This window comes from Tiliqua scincoides, chromosome 3 (genome assembly GCF_035046505.1).
Source record: "Tiliqua scincoides isolate rTilSci1 chromosome 3, rTilSci1.hap2, whole genome shotgun sequence".
Lineage (NCBI taxonomy): Eukaryota > Metazoa > Chordata > Lepidosauria > Squamata > Scincidae > Tiliqua > Tiliqua scincoides.
The window spans coordinates 172,457,964-172,477,207 of NC_089823.1; the positions used below are offsets into that span (position 1 = coordinate 172,457,964).

Consider the following 19,244-nt stretch of genomic DNA (forward strand, 5'->3'; position numbering starts at 1 on the left):
TAAGGACATCTCTATTCCAACATAGCTAACACAGTTCATCATCTGAGGCTTTCTTTTTTGTTCTGCCTTTGTTAGGATCCTATCCAATCCCACTTTCCAGCACTGATGCAGCTATGCCAGTGGGGCATGTGCAGCATTTGGTGTTGGGGAGGGTAGTCACAGAGGCCTCTTCAAGGTAAAGGAGTGTTTTCTGACCTCAAGGTTGCATTGCAGCTACGTCAGTACTGGAAAGTGGGATAGGACTGAGCTCTAAGTCAGCTGACATCAGGAGCGGGACTTTTTTGTTGGCTTCTCCCTCATTATGGAAAGAGATTTGGCTGCTCCCTTCCAAAGATATTTGGTTGGCTGTTCTCATTTCCTCTTGGACACAGGCAAAATCTACACTTTTTGAGAGAGCTTTAGGGGAGAATGAGAGTTATATTGCTTCTGGGTTTTTTTTTTGTGCCTTTACTTAAAAAACAAAAACAAAACCCTGAAACACTGTTTTACTTAGCCCAGTCCTCAGTAACTTTCAGCACTGATGCAGACTTACCAACAGGGCATGCACTGCATTTTGTGGTGGTTGTGGGGGCAGTCACAGAGACCTCCTCAAGGTAAGGGAACAAATGTTCCCTTGCCTCGAGGCTGCATTGCATTAGCACTGCAAAGTTGGTTAGGCTGACAGTTTTTAATGCACTTTTTATTATTTTCTGCTTTAGGTACCTTTTAGGGTAGAAATGATAGCATACAATTTAAAGAAACCAACTCTTTCAATAAGCTAAAGTATTCTGTACTTCTTATCCAGCTGAGGTCTCTGGATAAAAATTGTGGCCTTTAAGATAATTTATAGATCCATTGAGTCTTTCTTCTTTTTATAATAATAATCATCATCATCTTTGCCTTGAGCAAATGACACCAGTTCAGCTCCAGAAAGCAATATTGTTTGGAACAAGGAGAATCCTATGAAGAGATGTTTGTGATTCCCAGGTTCTTGGCTAGATCCTGAATTGCAGAGTATAACCAGCCCAGCATAGGCTGTGATGAAGCAGCAAAACCGATGAGGATGAAGATGATGATATTTCACTAAAAGAGTACGGACTTAAAGAGTAGGGAGTAAGAAACAATCCAAAGTCATGTGACTATGCAATTAAACCAATCGATCACCTAAAGCGACTCTTTCTGGGGCCCCAATGAACCACAGTGGCATTTCTAAGAACACTGCTATCTTATGATATCAGAAAGTGGGACTACGACCACTCACGCACATCCACTCTTATGGCCCAATCCTATCCAATTTTCCTGTGCTGGTGCAGCTGTGCAAATGGGGCATGTGCTGTATCCTGTGATGGTGGGGCAGTCACAGAGGCCTCCTCAAAGTACGGAAACATTTGTCCTCTTACTTGAAGGTTGCATTGTGGCTGCACTGGTGCTGGAATGTTGGATAGGATTGGGCCCTTAGGTCCAACCATCAACCATCTTTATCAGTGACAGAAAATTTCTCTCCATTGGCTGGCATCCTTTTACATGTTCTCTTCCTACTGACCTGGAAGTCAAGAGTTCTGCACTAAGCTCATCAATGTGCTTCATTTGAAAAAACCATTTCTGCCCAGCCCACAGCTGTACACATTTGATCCCTGTAGTGTACATGCAGTGCTGGGCAGAAATGGGTGAAGCAAGGGCTTTTCTGAGAGATCCCATGTCAGCCTTCCTCTTGGACCTGGAAGACCTTGCCCTCCTCTCGGATGTGTTCACAAGGGTGTGTATATGTGTTCACACACACAGTATATAGATCAAAATCTATTCTATCTATCTATCTATCTGTTAGATAGATAGATAGAATAGAAATCTATTAATTAGAATTAGAAATCTATTAATCTATCTATCTGTTGTGCAGTGGGCTGTGGCTGTTTGGTGTTGAGGGCAACGCAGCGCACTCCCTCAGCCAGACTCCCTTTGTTCTTGCTTCCCCCGTTCCCTGGCTCTCCAAAGAGGTGGTGGGGCTGAAGCCCGGCTCAGTGCCACGCAGCCCCAGGAGCCTGCCACTAGCCAGCCGCCCGCAGCTGCGTGGATGTCAACCAGGCAGGTTCCCTTCCTTGACCAAGGCTGCGCACGGGCTGCACCTGGCCAAGATCGCCCTCTAGGAGCCGGCCCCAGCCAGGCTGACCATTTCCAAACCACCCACCCCCTGCTCTCCCTGCCTCCGAGGCAGCTGAGCCAAGCCCATCACTGGCAGGAGGAGCGCGCAGCCCTGAGCTGCACCAGTGGGTGCCTTTGATGATCACCACCCCCCTTTCCTCCTTCCTTTAAAGGATCATTTTTTTTGCGACGCACCAGCCTCACTGTGCAAACCATCCAGGAAGTGACCAGCCTATTTCCTTTCCCCGGCTGGATCGGTCCACAGCACCGGCGCTTGGGCAGGGGGACCTTGGCACCGTCCTTGCCAGGGCGCGCCCTGGAGGCTTCGTGGTGGACACGCGCAACGCAAGGCTGGGCAGCGGGGCTGATCGCAAGGGTGAGAGACCACGCTGGGGGTGGCTCGTGGGTCCCGCCTGCCCTCCCTGCCTGCCCTCCCCTCTTTCCCATCCCTGCGCCGTTGGTCTCGTCCTGGGCAGATATTGTTACAATGTGTAGCAGAGTCAAGCGGAGACACTTTCCATTCCCCTCTTGGACAGAGAGAGAAGGAGAGGCTTGTCCTGATGGCTTGAGGTGGAGACTGTCTTCTTCTTCTTCTTTCTGCTGTCTTCTTGGGTCGTGGGTGTTTGATCTGCTTGCCTTGCACCTGAAAAAAGAGCTTGAGATGGGGGAGATGACAGGGCGATCCAAGCAGGGGGGAAGGACCGAGTCCCACCGCCTCCTTCCCCGTTGCCTCTGCTTGCAAAGTCTGCCCTTTGCATCCAGCCAAAAAGAAAGATCCAGCCGACAGGAAGGTGAAGATTGATCCTGGGAGTGCATTCATTCAATCCGGTTTCTAACTTCATCCTTCTGGGCTGTCATGATGAGAAAAAATTACTTGGAGAGACTAGCCAGGCAAAGGAAAGGAGGTTGGGCACTGGGAGGGCAGGCAGCCTCCCCCCAAAGTTTAGAAATGATCCTTTTGTTGACTGAACTTTTGGCGTGTGACTAAATTGGTAGACTCAGAACAGCAAAGGACTGATCTCTTTGATTGATTGATTGAATTGAGCTACATGCTCTGTGGCTATGCTTATTCCCTGCAAGATGCAGCTGGTGCTAACATTTTTTAAAAACAATTCTCTTCTCATCCCCCCCCCCCCAGGATTTGTTGCTCTCTTTTACAGAATAATAATGGTAATGATAATAATAATTAATTGCATGCCTCACATCTGCACATGTTGATAGGATCTGTCCTTGAAAGGCTCTTGTAAAGTCACATTTTTTTGCAAGACGTCATTGATTTATCAGCTGTATGGGAGTTGATTCCCCAGGCTTGTTTTATCTTTCTCCTCCCTCCCCCCCCCCCCCACTAGTGAAACTAAAGAAGTCAGGCTGAGAACAAACAGGTTGACAATACTTACGGTTGCATGTGAGTGGTTTACAGCTTTCTTCATAATAACATCTGCCAGCGGTTCTGGTCTATCAGTCCCACTTGGTCTTTGCAGTCCATATTTTTCACAGTTACTTTAACTGTATTTTCCTTGTTTCTTCTTGGGGATAATGCTTAGGTACTATATGCTTCAATGCTTGTGTTACTGCATATTGTACTTGGATGGAGATTTTGCTGTAGTTGGGGCCTGTCAGGTTCTACTCTCCCAGCTTTACGTATCTGACAGTAGTCTATCCAGATATGAGCCATACATTTTTATGTATTCAAGTAGCTTATACTTCTATTAAAACTAGTTTGCGATGGATTAATTGTTCACTTTTTAAAAGAGGTTTGATTTGTGGATGTATAAGCAAATTTGTTCCCTCCCTCCATCAGTTAGTAGTACTAGCTTAAATGTATGTTACTTTTCAGAATACTCTGTTATATGCCTTGGTTTTCACAGAAATAATGTCTTATAGACCCAGCCAGTTCATGTCTACTCAGAAGTAAGTTCCATTAGAGTCAATGGGGCTTACTCTCAGGAAAGTGTGGATAGGATTGGGCTGTTATGAACTCAAGTTAGAGCAGGCAAATAGATGTCAACAGTATTAATTGGCCCATGTATGAAAAGAGAATAGTGCACGAGTAAAGTCATGTCACAAACTTTGTTGAAAGTAACAGTTCATCGTGTAAAATCATTATATTCATTATTGATTTTCCTCCCTCAGGTTGTGGTTTGATTGTAATTTGTGCACACTCTGGAGTAATTTAGTGAAGATCTGATATCTGAGATTAGCTGGGTTAACAGTTTGCAGATTTTTACCTCTGTAAAAAAAAAAAGCCAAGGAAGCTCTAAGGTCCAGAGCACACTGATTATCTGTGTCACAGCCCCTTCAAGAGAAAATTTGCCTTTTGCTGAGATGATTTAAGAGGCAGCTTTCATTTGTCGTCTTGGCAGCACAGAATATAGACTGCTTGAGTACAAACTCTGCCCTGTGTTCAGGGGATTACAGCAGGACATAGTTTAACTATAGTGAAAAGCTACAAAGCCAGCCAAGTAAGAAATGTAGTGGGAGAGTGGTTATTCACTCAGAGAACAGCATTAGTTATGTGCTTGAGTGTACAGTATACAGTACTTGCTGCAGGATTAGGCCATAGACTTTCAACATAAGTCTGTGCAAATCTACTCAAAAGTGACCCATAGAAGTCAAAGGGACTTACTCCCTGGTAAGTATGTACTGTAAAGGATTGCAGCCTCAGGGCCCAATTCTATCCAATTTTCTGGTGCTGGTACAGTTGTGCCAGTGGGGTGTGCAATGCATCTTGCAGTGGAGGGGCAGTCACTGGGGCCTCCTCAAGCTATGGGAAGATGTGTTCCTTAGAACGGAGCTGCATTGTGGCTACACTGGAGCTGGAAAGTTGGATAGGATTGGGCCGTTAGTCTATTCCAGTGAAGGAATACCCTGAACTTTGTTTTAATCCACATTTTCTTATTGGATTTGCTCAATCCTACCTGTTCATCACATAAATCCAGCCTTGTAAACTTGTCTTTACTAGATAGCCAGTTCTGGGAAAATAGATTTGTAGGTTAAGATTTTTTCTAGACTAGAATAAATAAAGTACTCTAGGATACTTTTAATGGGACCAGTCCATATTCTCACCATGCAGTGTACAAGGTTTTGAGTTTAACGGAACTGCTCTTCACAAATATTCAAGAAAAAATGTGTTTTGGGGGAATTACTATTCTTGAGCCAGGGCATGATATTAAGCTCTTCCCTGAAGAGTAGGAAACTTGTTTTTTCCCCCAAAAAATCTTGAGCTGAAACAAGTGAGTTGTTCTCTTTATTTAGATATGCTAATTTGTCCTTTTGAACTCTTAATGTATTTTATATGTTCTGTTTGTACTGAGAATAATGATTTGTTACATCTTAAGTGTGGCAGATTCCATGAGCAACAAGCAGCAATTCAAAACAGAATTCAGATGCATTCACTCAGAATGCTTAGATTTAGATCATGTGAGTGCAACAGTGGGCACAAAACTTGGAGACCCTGGTTCAGTGAAGGTGATGGAGTGACTTGGGTAGTCACTATGTGTCAGTCTAATCTACCTTGCCAGGTGGTTGTTATGAAAATAAAGCAAGAATATATGATAGCATGGGAAATAAAGCTTTAAAAATCTAATTAAGTCTGTGTTCAGACTAAGTACTAATTTGCTGATAGGGTCAGACAACCAAAGCAGTGACTATAATGTTAGACTCCTTACAAGCTTGGTCATGTCAGACTCTCCGTCTCCCCCCCCCAACTGATGAGATATTATATAAAAGCATCAGTGAGACTTGAAACTTGATGGCAGTTTCTATCAGCCAGACTAGCATGTGATATGCCTGTACTGTACATACGAAGGATTATGTACTGGGATTGTGCCCAGTACATCCTGCAGACCTGCAAACCCACTGTTCTGTGGTTACCCATTCATCTTTACCAATGAAGTATGTTCTATCCACTGTTTGGAATACTTGTACATTTCTTCTTCCTTCTGAAGCCATATTTTGGATAGAAGTTTGTAATTTTGACTAGGAATATTCCAAAATGTGGTTAGCTGTTGTAACTGTAGGAGATATGGAAAAATTGTACACTAGAACAAACTCGCACTCCAACAGTTTCATCGTCAAGTAGCCTAGGCGATCGGCTTTTCATGTGGTAGGCTTTAGCTGGGTCTAGTTTTCAGCTGAATAATTTGAATACAGCGTGATCTTATGAGGTGATAGTGAAATCGTTTCTCCCCAATTAACAGAAAACGAAATAAAGTTTGAGGTATGCCGTAGCGCTCTCTTGGTTGTCATTTTTCCATGAAATGAACATGTGTGTCTTAACTAACCCTTGGTCACTTTCTTTCCCTTTGAAAGTGTGCCTATCTTCATAGATATCTCTGTAGACAAATTATGTAAAATGAGTCACAATTTATTTTTATGATATGTTGATAAAAAGGAGCTCCAGCTTTTATTGGGTGCAACCTAGATGCTAATATTTTCCTTCTAAATGCTCAAACAATACTGAGGATGTAGTAAGTTAAAAAGGGACCTCCTAGTTGCAAATAGTAGCATCAGTTTGCAATAATCAGGATTTCAAAAATTCTCCAGGAACATCTGTATGTCTGCCCTTTGCCTTTTCATGCTTCTCTTTCCATTCACTTCTTAAGCACTAGATTCTTACATCTCTTCCCTGAAAGAACTATTTACAGTAATGATGTACATGGTGTCCGTTTGCCCTGACCTACATGCTTTTATACCTGCTTTCAACAAATGCAAGGCATACAGAGCTACTCAGTGACTTGGTATGCTGTGGGAGTGTTCCTATAAATGAGCAAGTGGTAGAGCCAACTAGATGATTGATACAATGTAATAAGCAGGATTCATTTTATATTTATACGGCTGCCACTTAAAAATCTGGCATGGAAGATCCTGCCCCCTTCTTCTTCAGAGGTATTGTATCTTCATAAAATTTCCACTGGTTCATGAATGGTTGCTTTGCAACAAGGCCGGCCTGCATACATGAATAAATGAATGGTGCTGAAGCCAGGCTTTGTCTTCTGCATTTGCTTCAACTTGTTTCCTAAAAGGTCATCATGTATGTAATCTGTTTCCTTACAAAAAATTTTCTTTGCCTTCCTCCTCCTCCTTGTCTTCTTACTATTAGTAGCATTATTATATTAAACAACAACAGACACAGTGCCTTGGAGTACTAAAAGTTAAATTCTCTCGTTCTGCTTTGGGGAGCTGCCCAAGGCAGCAGCCACTCAGTGTTTAACAAGGAACACATACAATCAGATGTCACAAAACATGATCAGCCTGCACAGTCACATGGGAAACAAATGGGCTGTGTCTGCCCAGAACCGAGCTCCATGTTTATTTACCTGAGAACTCCCAGCACAATACTAAGCATGTCTGCTCAGAAGTACGGTAAGTTCTATTGTGTTCAATGGGGCTTACTCTCAAGAATGTATAAGATTGCAGCCACGAAGCCCAATCCTGATGTGGCGTTGCACCAGCACAGGCCCCCTGGGCTGGTTCTGAAGTGATGCAAATGTGCCATAAGGCACATTTGCGCCTACTCAAGAGCCGGCCACACTGATGTGCCAGCCTGCTGATGTGTGCTGGCCTGCCGGTGCCAGATCCTGTCCCGGCACCTGCTGGAGTAGGTAAGATTGCACCAGGCTGTGCAGGGGATGGGAGAGGGTGACAGGGGTTGTACAGAAAACAGGGGGAGGTTTGGGCCTGGAATGAGGGTAGGATTGGTGGCAGCCGTGCATGCCACATCCTAACCCCTGCTCTTGAGCCTCGGAGCCTTACATGGGCTCCTCTGATTTGTGCCAGCTAAAAAGTTGGCAAAGATCCGGGTAGCCTCATAGAGCAGGCTGGGGTGTTACACAGGATAAGGGGAAAATATCCCCTTACACCTAGGTGGCCTCCCTTACCCCTGCTCCTAACCTACGTTGGATACAGTGCAGTTTAGGATTTCACTCTCAGTCATGTTGGAGCAGTTCAGCTACTATACAGTATTATGTATCTAGCAGCACAATCCTAAGTATGTTTACTTAACAGTAAGGGCCAGTAATGGACTCTCATGTAGTTGCTTATAGGACTGAACCTTAACAGGTTTTGTGGCTGGATAGACCTACCTTTATACAAGCATAGCATATAAGTGAAACTGTTTTAGGGCCATGTGTAAACCTGAGATACTTGATTTGCTTTGGTCAGACCATAACTTGCTAAGCTCTTTTCGAAAGTTGAGGTGACTTCTTTTGGTGGCAATGTTGTACTGTTGTGAAAAAAACTAACTGCTTGTGCACACCAAACTCTGCTGAATTTTGGCTGCAGCGTGAATTGAACCCATGGGTTTCTACTGTAAAATTAGCTTGTATTGGTGAAATGTTTTCTGTTACCAAGTGATGATACTGATAAAACCAAGTTCATGTAGGAACTCTGACCTGGAAAATAAGCAATAGCTTATCCCTAACCTTTCAGTGACTCCATTAGAGCCAAGGGCTCAGACTCATTTTCTTATTGCAAGTTTGACTTTTATAATGTAGGCCAGTGTTTCTCAAATTGTGGTTTGGGACCCACTAGGTGGGTCACGAGACAATGGGTCCCCATTCATTTCAATATTTTATTTTTAATATATTAGACTTGATGCTACCATGGTATGTGAATGCACTTGGAGAAATGTGACAGATCTGTACTTTTAACAGGCTATTATGTATATTCTTTTAACAATGACAGTAAAGGAAACTTACTCTTGGGTAAGTGTGGATAGGATTGCAGCCTAGGATAGTTAAAAATTTTCCTGCTTGATGATGTCACTTCTAGTCATGACATCACTTCCGGTGTGTCCCGACAGATTCTCATTCTGTCCCGGTGGGTCCTGGTGCTAAATGTGTGAGAACCACTGATGTAGGCTATAGTCTTGTTATCTTATTGCATTGATTTTTTAATACTTGGCTAAATTAGGGTCAAACCGAAGAGGCTAGAAGTTGCTTTGTAACTGTATTGATTGCTGCTCAAACTTTGAAAAATTTCATCTCTTAATTTCCTCCCTACTTCCTCCCTTGGAATGAAACAAATAATACAGTACGGCCCAAATCCTAACCAACTTTCCACCACTGGCACAGCTGGGCCAATGGGGCGCGTGCTGCATCTTGCAGTTGGGTGGCAGTCAGGGAGGCCTCCTCATGGTATGGGAATGTTTGTTTCCTTACCTCAGAGCTGTATTGCTGGAAAGTTTGTTAAGATTGTACCCTTTGTCTTGTAATAAAATGTCTTTTGTGGGTGGGTGGAAGGGAGGAGGGCAGATAACTATTTTGTTTAAATGAAAATACCTTTTCAAAACAGAAAGCTATTTGACTGGAAAATGTTCAGTATGCACACACTCCTGCAGTCCTAGCTGCCTGGTTTAAGTTTTGAAATGGTTTTGAATAGTGTGTGTTAAGGAGAAAGGGATGGTTCTACCACTAGGTAAGGTAATACAGGTCACCCAAAGAACAGATTTTGGGGTTCTGTTCAAAGGTAGAAAATGACAAATTATTTATGATAATATAAAGTACTATTATTACAATAATATAAATATAAATTTATATTTATAAAAATATTAATTTTTTACCTAGAATTATAATCCTTTATTATGCTGGGTTTTTTTACCACCTTGAAAGGCACCATTTAGAATTGTATTAAACTCCAAAATGTTTTGAACCAGCGCTTGGGAGAGAGTAGCTCTTCCATTTTTCCTTTACAAAAGCCACCTCAGATGTTATTTTTAATTTATAGCATACATTCTGAAGCCATTACCACATGGAAAGAGAAACTGAGACAGCAGTCTTATTGGCTGATTCAGGCCTAGTGATTCAGAGACCACTCTAGCGTTTGGGATTTCATGGAACAGAGCAAGTCAATTGCCTGATCCTGTTGAGCAACTGTGTTGCTGGAATGTGTATTCTGCCAGTGCAATGTGCTTTATGGGGGTTGCAAAATGTCTTGGCCGCTGTGGCAAGTGACCAATGTCAGCAGTCTCCAGAGAAGCCCTGATCCCACTAAGTTGGCATGGGGGGGGGGGTCGGAGGAACAGGGAGGGAAAGGGGAAGTAACAGTGGGAATACCGGGAGGGAAGGGGTGTGTGTCAAAGCCAGGAAGGGGGTGATATCAGTTGCAGCAGATCAGCTTATATCTTATTCCCTTCCTAGCCTGGGTCCACTTGGACTTCCACCAGCAAAATAGTTGGTTTGAGTAGACCCAGCTGGGCAATTCAGACATATCCTGGGGTAAGCGAAAAATGTTCCTTTACTTTAAGGAGGCCTTCTTGGCTCAGAATTCCACTACAAGATGCAGCACCTACCATGTTGGCATAGCTGTATCTGCTGCGGGAGGGTGTGGTGCTGAATTGGGCTGAAAGTCCTTAGTTATTCAAAGTCCAATTCGTACAATACAGTAGAACCTCCAAAGTTTACCACCTCTCTATGATGACCACCTCCTTAAGTTGACCTAATTTTCACAGTATGGACACTGCATATACACTATGGGAGACCAACCTCTCTATATTGACCATCTCTGTAAGTTGTATCTTGACCACTTCGACCATCGCACAGAGTATTAATTTACCCTCTGTAAGTTGCCCACTGAGTGTGATACTGCTTGTGCATAGTGAAGCCACTGTCCTTTCTCTTTGGTTCCCATCACCAGTGCATTACTTTATACTTATATTGAAACACAACTGCTATTTTGCTGCCTATTCTCCCGGTTTGCAGAGATCCTTCTGGAGCACTTCACAATCCCTCCTGGTCTTCACCACTCAGAAAAGTTTAGTGTCACCCACAAACTTGTCCACCTCCCTGCTTATCCCTGTTTCCAGGACAGATCCTTCAGGCACTTCACTTTCCACCTCTCTCCACTTTTTTTGTCAATTGCCCATTGACACCCACTCTCTGTTTCCTGGTCCTCAACCAGTTCCCAGTCCATGATAGGACCTGTCCTCTTATTCCCTGACTGTGGAGTTTTCTCAACAGCTTTTAGTGAGGGACCGTATCAAACACCTTCTGGCATTTAGTGAATCTGAGGAGACCCAGTGGAGGCCAGGCAGCCTAAGTAAAAAAGTGGGGTTTTTTTTTAGCTGTTGTGGCTATGTAACATGCTACATGCTATGGGCTGGTAAGAGATAGCACTGGTCTGCATGTCTGCTATGAAACCGTATTTTTTTTTAACTTACCGTACAATTTTTTTTAAGCTTATGAATTTTCAGGGGTTTTTTAAAACACTGATTGTGGGCTGTTTATTCTCTGTCTCTTGATATATAGATGATATAAATAGTAAGCATCACAAGAGGATCAATTCTCATTGATATTTGTAATAAAACTTTTTAAAAATCCAATCTAAATAATAACTTGGCCTTGCATTTGTTGTCCTGGGAGCTAAACATGATAATATTTAAATGCCTTTTTCCGTATGTTGACCACCTCCCTATGTTGACCAATTCTTCCAGTCCCTTGGGTGGTCAACTTAAAGAGGTTCTACTGTATATTTATCCTTGTATGTGAAATAGCCTACATTTGTAACCTTTGAATTTGCCCTAACCCCTGTAGTAATTCTGCATTTTCTTGGTTAGTTCTATTTTCTTCTGTAGATACACAACTCCTGTGTTTGCAGTAGGTTCTGTGAATGTGTTAAAGGACATCCTTCCTCTTTCAGCATTTTCTTACTTGGTTTTTGTCCCATTTTCCCTACAAGGTAGGAGGGGATCATGGCAGAAGCCATCTGTGCTGATTAAGAAGACAACAAACATCACTGAATGACCTTGGGGAGCTGTGCGTTTCAAAAGGTATTGTAGATTTCTCAGCATGGCATAGGAATTAATATAGAACAGTGGTGCTCAAAACGTTGCTCGCAATCTACCGGTCGATCCCGAGGCAAAATGAGTCGATCGCAGAGCCCTTAGTCTAGTCCTGGGATCGGCAACCTGTGTTTTTAGAGCTTTCAGCCATCTGCTCTGGCTCCTGCAGGCTGGGATTTAAAGGGGCAGGACAGGCGGCTGCTGCTCTGGCTCCTGCAGGCTGGGATTTAAAGGGGCAGGACGGGCGGCTGCTGCTTTCCCCTTGGGCGGAGGGGGAGATTGTTTTGTGCAGGACGGGCTGCTGCTGCTTTCCCCTTGGTGGGAGCCGGAGATTTTTTTGTGCTGCGGGGGAGGGAAAGGGGGGCTTGGCTGCTCCTGCCTGGGAAGATGGTGTGCTGGGGCTTCGCCTGCTCCCGTAATGCGCTGTGCACCCTCTACATCGTATATATGGTGAGTGTGGCTGACAGCAGCCAGGCTCCCCTCCTGGCTTCCTGCCACCCTGAGTGTGGCTGGCAAGGGGTGGGGGCGCCCGGCGGGTGGGCTTCCAGTGGGGGGTCGGTGGGGGGCGCAGACGCAGGAGGGGGAGCCCAGGCAGGGCTGCCTGGGTGGGGGGAGGCAGGGGCAGCTTCCAGGAGAGGACAGAAGGCGCCTGCAGTCCCCTTGTGGGCATCTCCTGTGCACACAGCTGTGGGGTGGAGCTTGGCATAGTGAGGCAATGGGGATGACCTCACTTTTTTCTTGTAGGGCAATAGGTGAGGCAGAGCAGTGGGAGAGGGGGGAAGTGTTGACTTTGCAAGGGTGGGTGGGTGGGGAAGAGGGAGGCTGTGGAAGGGCTGCCTGTGTAACTCCATCTTTACCTTGCTTTTCTGGGGTGCCATGGGGAGCAGGAGGGCAGAGATGGGGCTGTGGGAGCCTCAGAAAGGGGTGCTCTTTCAGGAGCAAGAAAGATGGGGGTTGACCTGGGGAAAATGAAGAGTGCTAAATTCAAGGTTGCCGTCTTAGCATGCACCGCCCCAGTGTGTGCCCAGGGTGACCAGAGGTCCTCTTTTTCCAGGACATGTCCTATTTTTTAGCCCCATGTCCTGGAAAAGAACTTAAATGTCCTGCTTTTCCCTATGAGCAGGCAACGCATTCCCTCTTGTAATTAATAAATTATATGTAATACAGTTTTAATTTCAATAATAAGTAATTTTAAATTAGGCACATGAGATCAATAATACAATATATAATAAATATAAAATCTATATATTGATCAATATATAATCAATATAGATGAGTGTTTTTAGCTTTTATTTTGTGGTCCTACATTTTTCTTCAATATCCTACATTTTGGGGTGACTTGTCCTCTTTTATTGTTATGACATCTGGTCACCCTGTGTGTGCCTCAGAGTGCCATCTCAGGGCCCAATCCTATCCAGTTTTCCAGTGTCGGTGCAGCCATTCTAATGGGGCATGCACTGCATCTTGTAGTGGGGAGTCAGTCACAGAGGCCTCCTCAAGGTATGGGAACATTTGTTTCCTTACGTCTGGGCTACATCAGTGCTGGAAAGTTAGATAGGATTGGGCCCTCAGTCAAGATATATCTATCTTGACAATAAGTATATTGTCAAGTATAAGTATAAGTAAACAATAAGTATAAGCACAGGAAGGGGAGCTTGCAGCAGATCATAAAGGTAAAAAAAACTATATATGCAGTGTTATCTTCATTTTAGATGTCAAAAGGGTTTTATGGCTCCCAAGGTTTTCTTTTCTCCGGAAAACGGGTCCAAATGGCTCTTTGAATGTTTAAGGTTGCCGACTCCTGGTCTAGTCACTAGACTAAGGGCTCTGCAATTGACTCATTTTACCTCGTGTTGAGTCACTAGACTCTAGTGACTAGACTAGAGTCTAGTCTATAGAGTCTATAGACTAGGGGCTCCTGGAGACTAGCGCTGCTGCCCTCCTGCCCCTGCTGGGAGGGGGTGAGAGGAGGATGGCGGGCCGTGCTGCCCGTGAGGAGGCACCGCCCGGACCCTCGCACCAGAACATGCAGCGCGCCTCGCATAGCTCGTGAGCTCGCCTGGCTCAGCTTGCGCTCCGTGGCTGCTCCGCGGGGGGAGAGCCGTTTCTGCTCACGGTCAAGCACGAGCTCAGGAACAGCGAGCGTGTCAGCGCCTGTGGGGTCGCCTGTGTCTGTCAGGGGCTGAGGAGAGCAGCGAAGGGGAAGGAAGGCGGGAGAAGCACGCGCGTGGTGGGGGCGAGGAGAGGAGCGGAGTGAGCTCGAGGACGGGGCAGTGCACGAGGAGCCCCCTGAGAGGGCGGTGGGGAGGTTGGAGCAGGCAGAGAGATAGGGGGCAGAGAGAGAGAGTGCAAGAGTGTCCCCCTGGAGGAGCTGAGACTGCGGTCCTGTCCACGCTTGCCTGGGAGTGAGCTCCAGTGACTCTAATGGGACTTTTCTGAGTAAACCTGCATAGGATGGGGCTCTGAGGCTGCAGTCCTATCCACACTTGCCTGGGAGTAAGTCCCAGTGGCTATACTGACTTCTGAGTAGACAGGCATAGGATGTGGGGCTCTGAGGCTGCAGTCCTGTCCACACTTGTCAGGGAGTAAGCTCCATTGACTATAATGGGACAGGCATCAGACCGGACTCTGAAGCAACATTGGTGCCTGTGAGGAACCTTGGGGCATCTCTTAAAGGGAGGGAGATGACCATTGGGGGGGGGGCAGATGGAATGAGAAGCCATCTGGGCAACATGTAGACATTGTTGACAGAGGGATTGGTGGCCTCCAAGGCAGAGAGCAGACAGCCCAATCTTATCCACACTTTCCTGGGAGTAAGTCCCATTGACATTAATGGGACTTCTGAGTAGACATGGACTGTAAATTGACAGAACTGGAGGAGATGAGGAAGGTAAATGGGGCAGAAGCAGGTGGGAAATTCTGTTATGGCAAATGCTATTATTGTAAAAAAAAAACTCTGGTAGATCTCCGGGCCTTGCTGGATTTCAAAGTAGCTCTCGAGCCAAAAAAGTGTGGGCACCCCTGATATAGAACAACTGATATTTCTAGAGTAGCAATTACCATCTTTGCTAGAAAGGTGGTTATTGGACACTTGGTGCCTGAGACACATTGCTGGAGAATTCATAATGATATATAAAATAATTATAGATGTAGCAGTAGCATCTGTCTTTGGATAAATAAATGAAGATTATGCACTGAAAAAGAACAGAATTATCATGTTTGGCAGATCTGAAACAACTAAGGTTGCAATCCTGACTGTGCCTTGGGCCGGCGCAAGTTGCGTGCGCCGGCCTAGGAGGGTCGCAAATGTGCTGTAAAGCATGTTTGCGCCTCCTTGAGGGTTGGCTGGGCCAGTGCATGGACGCATGCTGGCCCGCAAAAGCTGAATGTGCCAACTCAGGAAGGAAGTGAGGGTTGTGTTGGCCAAGCTCAGCCGACGCAAGGGTCTGGGGCGGAGGCGGGAGAGGTGTTCTGGAGTGGGGGGCGGACAGGTGGAATGCGGTCCTGGTGGTGGGTGGGGAGTGGGAGGCAGGGGTGCGACCTGGCAGTTATGTCAGATCCCAACCCTGTTCCCCAAGCAGCATGGAGCGACTGCAAGCCACTCTCCTCTGACTTTTGCCACCTCTGGTGTTACGTGAAAAATCCCCTTTTTCCTTAGTTGTGATTTTATATCTGGTTATGTTACTAAAACTTCATGCAGGCCACACTTCTCCCAGCACACTTTTCCAAAAAAACTCTAGTCAAGTCACAAGCTCATGGTTACAAAATTCACATATTATAGGAAGAAGTCTGGCATAGTAAATCATTGTTTAAGTGTCTCCTATTCATTGTATTGTTTTAACCCAGTCTCCTACATTACTGTATTCATTGTATTGTTTAACTCAATTACTGCTTAAGTTCCGTATGCAAAATTGAACTGCCTTCCTGGGTTGCCCATTCATTGTATTGTTTAAGTTCCCCCAGCTAGGAAGGTGGTGCAAGTCAGAGGAGACCCATTGGGACTGTGGTGGCTTACCTGGGGGTAAGGGGAAGAGTTTCCTCTTACCTCCAGCTGAGCCACTTCAGGCCCCAATCTTGTGCTGGATAACATGCAGACCTCCTGGCCTGCCTGTTCCAGTGCAAGATTGAATTGCGCTGCAAGGCAACAGTACTATGCATCCTTGGGAGTAAGCACCATTTATCTCAGTAGAACTGAGGTGTGTAATAGACACACATAGGACAGGATTGTAAGGTTGCAATCATTACATAGAACTTGTAATATACTGACCCAGAACATTGGTCCCTCTAGGTCAGCGCTGCTTACACAGACTGGCAGAGATTCTCCAGAGTAGTTGCGTAGCTAGAGCGGAGTTAAAACCCTAAGTTTTTCTGGCACTGAACAATTGTGTAAAGCAGCCCCTCCCCCTCATCTTCAGAGCCATTTGGAGTCTTCGTATTACTCCCACCACATGCTATGGCTTCAGCAGCGAGTGGGAGTGGCTGCTTTTCACGGGCATTCAGGCACCTGAAAAACTTAGTGTTTTGACCCCCCTATAGCTATGCCTCTGCTCCAAGGTTCCAGATAGTGTTTGTCCATCTTCCAGCCCCACATGGAACTGCTGGAGAATAAACATGGAACCTTCCATTCATAAGGCATATGCTCTTTTACTGAGCCTCAATCCCATCTCTTATATCTGATGCACATTTCCATAGAAATGAGTCCCATTTAGCATACTGGGGCTTGTTAAGTATGCCTAAGATCAGACTTCTAGGCTTTCAAGTTTATGAATCAAGTCTGCCATCTTGGAAAGTTGAAGTTTGTTCCTTCTTGCCTTGAAAACTTCAGTGAGTGTAACTAAGTTGCAATTTTGCTATTAACTCCTCTGTGTTTCATATGTAAATATGAATTATGTAGTAGCTAACGTATTGGTACAATGTTTTATTGATTCTGTGTGGTGTTTGGGAATTGTTGTTCGACTTGGCCTTATGGAAAATGATTTTCAGTTGTTGACTGCTTAGATGGTTTCTGCTGAGACTCTCTTACTTACTAGTTTTCTTATCTGTAAAATGCTAACAAGACACAGGATTGCTATGAGGGTACACCACATGACTGTAAACCACACCTCATCCAAGGGTGGAATCCACTTCGGGCTGTTTTAGAGCCAGCCCCTGTGAGTTGCTCCGTGGTTCACAGTGCGTCAGTGCTTTTCTCCTTGTGCCTTAAAAAATCTGCTAGGTTTGTTAATGTATGGTTTCTAAATATATATACATTATGACATCAGGAAGTATAGAATCGTTAATTAAATGAACGAAGTTCAACCTTCTCTTTGCAGACTTTAGTCATAATACTACCGCAGGGAAAGAGGATTTGCTTTCGTATATAGCTCTGGACTTTGATTACACAGGACTTTGTGCTTCTGTAGCCTGTGGTTTCTAAACTTTCAGCGGGCTGGTACTTTTCTCCCAGGAATCAGCCCCATGCGATTATGGATACATGTGCTCCAGGTGTATACACACCCTAAACCAGGGGTGTCAAAATTGTTTCATACTGAGGGCCGAATGGCATTCATGATGCCTGCTGAGGGAAGGGATGTCATTAGGCAGAAAGTAATGTCATTAAACAGGTCGTAACTAAAAATAAGTACTTCTTCTCACTTAGAAATTCATTAGCTGCAAATGACAGAAGAGAAAGCATGCAATTCTGTATCATATTTCAAGAAATGGGAGAGCCCAGTTTTCGTGCACACTGCCCTTTCAGCAGTAATACCTCAGCACTGCTCAGTAGCTGAGCAGCTGGGCCAGATAAAAAGCTTCTGCAGGCAGCCTGGGGGGGGGGCCCTTATGTTTGACCTAAACCTTCCCCTTGCTTTTGTGCTAGTTTCCATAATTTTGCACGTGCATCTGAACCTCCTTCGCTGTGCTTTTTAAACAGGTTTTGCATATACACAGAGGGGCTCTTTGAACAAACACCCCTCTCATTATTAGGGAAACTAACTGAGAAATGAGGGGAGGGGCCAGGCTGTATGTGGCTTATGGTTGTGCACTCTTGTAGTAGCATGGGGCCTGTTCAGTTCAGTATCATCTGAACTATCCTAGTAATATTTATAATAAAGTTTTTCATCTGGCACCAAAAGCAGGTGCTTTAATTCAAAATGTTCAGCATACGCTACACCCTTACTCCTTAATTTTTATCCTTCATCTAAATTAAAGCTTTGCCACCTCCAGTGTAGCTTAGTGAAGTCTGCCCAAGGCTCCATATTGCTTTCTAAAAGTTTGCTCAAATACCTACCAGTTATTTTTTTTTTTTTAAGGGCAGACCTGCAGCACAGTTGAGCCATCTGGTGGATCCCCACCTTCCCAGCATAGGATGCAGTGCACACTCTGTTGGTGCCACTGCACCCTGTAGGCTGGTGGGAGCTAAGACTGGAGCATTAGTACAATAAGCTCTATGGAATGGGGAGTGTATGTTGGATGTAATGTTTTATAAAGATATAATGTAGCATACAGAGGTATCATTTATCTCCTGCATGGATTCCATTTGGTAGTAAATCATCAGTAGATTACTTTGTAGGTGAGTTGCCATACCTTTGGATGTGTTTTAGAGTGGGTGCAATGGATATGCATGTGAAACATTTCCTGGTACTTTATAGGATAGGGGAATAAGGTGGCATTAACTGGCTTTTTAATGGAGTGGAGCAAGGCATCTATTCAGTGTGGGGGAAGAGTGGAACTTTAGTATGGCTTTTGAAATTAGTTGTTTATTTTTTGCTAAAAGATGAAGCAGAGAGTGGGTGTCAATGGGCAATTTTCACAATGGAGAGAGGTGAAAAGCGGTGTGCCCCAAGGATCTGTCCTGGGACCGGTGCTTTTCAACCTCTTCATAAATGACCTGGAGACAGGGTTGGGCAGTGAGGTGGCTAAGTTTGCAGACGACACCAAACTTTTCTGAGTGGTGAAGACCAGAAGTGATTGTGAGCAGCTCCAGAAGGATCTCTCCAGACTGGCAGTATGGGCAGCAAAATGGCAGATACATTTCAATGTAAGTAAGTGTAAAGTCATGCACATTGGGGCAAAAAATCAAAACTTCACATGTAGGCTAATGGGTTCTGAGCTGTCTGTGACAGATCAGGAGAGAAATCTTGGGGTGGTGGTGAACAGGTTGATGAAAGTATCGACCCAATGTGCGGCGGCAGTGAAGAAGGCCAATTCTATGCTTGGGATCATTAGGAAGGGTATTGAGAACAAAACGGCTAGTATTATAATGCCATTGTACAAATCTATGGTAAGGCCATACCTGGAGTATTGTGTCCAGTTCTGGTCGCTGCATCTCAAAAAAGACATAGTGGAAATGGAAAAGGTGCAAAAGAGAGCG

At 44.8% G+C, this 19,244-nt stretch overlaps 1 protein-coding gene across 3 annotated transcripts in view; it reads left to right on the forward strand.

The window, feature by feature from the left end:
* Positions 1-2,611: 2,611 nt before the first annotated feature.
* FAM53B (family with sequence similarity 53 member B) overlaps positions 2,612-19,244 on the forward strand; it is a 149,273-nt gene continuing 132,640 nt past the window's right edge. The window contains exons 1-2 of one of the 3 annotated variants that reach the window (XM_066620969.1): positions 2,612-2,685; positions 11,791-11,881. The gene's annotated coding sequence lies outside the window, so the exon portion shown is untranslated. The remainder of the gene's footprint in view (positions 2,686-11,790; positions 11,882-19,244) is intronic. The other 2 variants (XM_066620970.1, XM_066620971.1) reach the window with 2 other exon arrangements.